This window comes from Coturnix japonica, chromosome 7 (genome assembly GCF_054131305.1).
Source record: "Coturnix japonica strain WE chromosome 7, WE-NBRP24, whole genome shotgun sequence".
Lineage (NCBI taxonomy): Eukaryota > Metazoa > Chordata > Aves > Galliformes > Phasianidae > Coturnix > Coturnix japonica.
In genome coordinates, this window is record NC_140669.1 from 16,915,916 (window position 1) to 16,918,464 (window position 2,549).

Here is a 2,549-nt window from a genome sequence, read left to right on the forward strand (position 1 = left end):
GTGCTACCCCATTTAGAGACTGCCATGTGCACGTGAAGCAGAAAAATGAATTAGCTGAAGCAGACACAGTCAGTAAGGACTTTACTTCAAAGAATTCTCATAGCCAGACACGGTAATAGGGAAGCATAAAAAAAACCCAAAGCAGTGGAAAGAAAGAGTTCATTTTATACAGACAAGTGGTTAACCTGGCCCTCTGCCCAGAAATGTCTATTCTACCCTGTGGGCAGCCTTCTCAAAAGTAAAGAAAGAAGCTTAATTGAGATTAATGGCCTTTTCTACTGGGGTTCAGGGAAAGTCCTAATTAATAAAGCAACATACTGAACAGTGATTATAATTTATAATATGTGAAAACTTTAGAATACTTAATAAGAACTGACCAACACAACCCTGACTGAGAAATATCTTCCACCTATCTCAGTTTACTTTCAATATAAGGTACACCTGCCCAGTTCAAAGATAACATTCCAGTGTTTTATGCTTTAAAGGTCAACATGCTTATTTTATATGCCAGCATTATCCAGACACTTGCTGGAATCACACTTCAAGCAGTTAGGACTTGAAATCAGCTTACCTTGTGGTCACAGATAAAATTCCATAGATCTAGGTAACTGCACTTTTACATTTGTTCATTTTGCTGGTAGTCTGTGTTTCTAGGCTTTCTTGAAACATTAATTTTTCTCCACTTCTCCACCTATCTCCTGTAATGATGTTCTACATTTTCTCTTACACTGTTGTGGAACTGCTACTTTCCATACAGAAAAAAGCCAAATATTTTCAGAGTAACTCCTGCCTCAAACCAATTGTTCACAGATGAACTAGAATGCTATCCTGTTAAAAAACATATCATTTAAGAAATTCACAACAGAGATTTAATCATTCATATACAAGAACAATTCATACGCACCTTCAAAGGTAAAGGAAAATAATTTACTCCTTCCTTTGTGATACACTTGTTTAATGTTAGATGTCAAAAATCTTTGCAGATGTCCTGGTCAGTATCATAAAATGCTTTATTCCTTGATACACACTGAGTATGCACAGGAGCATATCCTTGTGTTTTAAGTAAAGGAATATAAATGCATTCACAAATACGCATATAAATGTATGCTTATTCAGCCTGAAAGAAGTACATTCAAATGCTGAACAGATAACCAAGTAAACAGCAGAAATGAATCAAGGTAAGCGTTATCTTATTTTCTAACTTCTCTATCATCATTACTAGAACAGAGAACCAATAAGTTTATCATTTTTCACCAAGCCTACTAAAAAATTTCTGCAGCCATCTTTTTAACCTTTGCCTTCCATTGATGCCTCAGCTTTCCATTTCCTCTTGGCTACCTTAGTTCCAGTTCTTGAGGAAGTACTCCAGATTCACATGCCACCACCAATTTGCAAATGGTAAAACACATAAGAAGAAATTCAGGCAGGTGTAATTCTGTTGACATCCAGTGAGCTACACCTAACAGCAGAATCTCATTGTTGCCCTAATATGCTATTGATTAAACAGTCTTTGCATGAGCTGAGCACTCCTTAATAGTCACACACTATGCAGTTATCTTCTGTTATTTTATTTTTGTGCATTACTCTATGTTATTTAAATGCTAAGCTAAGGGGCTGGACTTCTTAATACCTTTCTTTGCAGCAGTTATTTATCTCTCGCCTTTTTTTGCTACAGGAAATTATTTAAGTTGAAAATAAATAAATAAATAAATAAAAACTGTTTTTAATAAACCTCATTCTACCTGAAGGATGCTACCCTAAAATAATCAAAATCAAACATGCGGTACGTGTTATTAAGTATCAGTGACTTTTCAATATCTTTCAAATACCTTTAAAATATTGAGACTCCTGTGACTCCTCTTATTCACACCAGCACTGAATGAGTTTGTTCTTTGAGGTGAGAGCCCAGCCCAGTCCTCAGGGGTGCACAACAGCCCGGGGCAGGCTGAGTGTTGGCCTTTGCTCACTGCTGGGCACAGAAGGCCAAGGTGGGGGGTGGCAGCAGAGGTGCCTCCACCTCTCACTGCTGGACAGAATTGAGGGACAGAAGAGCGGTGTCCAAACACTCCTTGAATTCCAGCAGCTCAGTGCCCACTACCCTGAACTGCCTCTTCTGTGCTCAACACCCCCTGGTGAAGAACCTTTTTCTAACACCCACCTGACCCCGCTGTTCCCTCACATCCTGTTGCCATCATCAGAGAGCGAAGATCAGTGCCTCCCCCCTGCTCCCCTGTGAGGAGCTGTAGGTTGCCATGAGTTCTCCCCTCAATTCCTCTGCTCTGGGCGGAACAAAGCCAGGTACCTCAGCCTCTCCTCGCACATCTTGCCTTCTAGAGCCTTCCCCATCAGTATAGCCCTCCTTTGCAAGCTAATATTTTTGTCTCTTTCTTATGCTGTGGCACCCTAACTGCACTCAGTGCTCCAGGTGAGGCTGCACAAGGCAGAGCAGAGCAGAACAGCCTCAATACCTCACCCAGTGCCAGTGCTGGTCCTGAGGCAGCCAGGGAGAAAACAAAAGAGCTCACAAAGAATTACACGAGACAAATAAG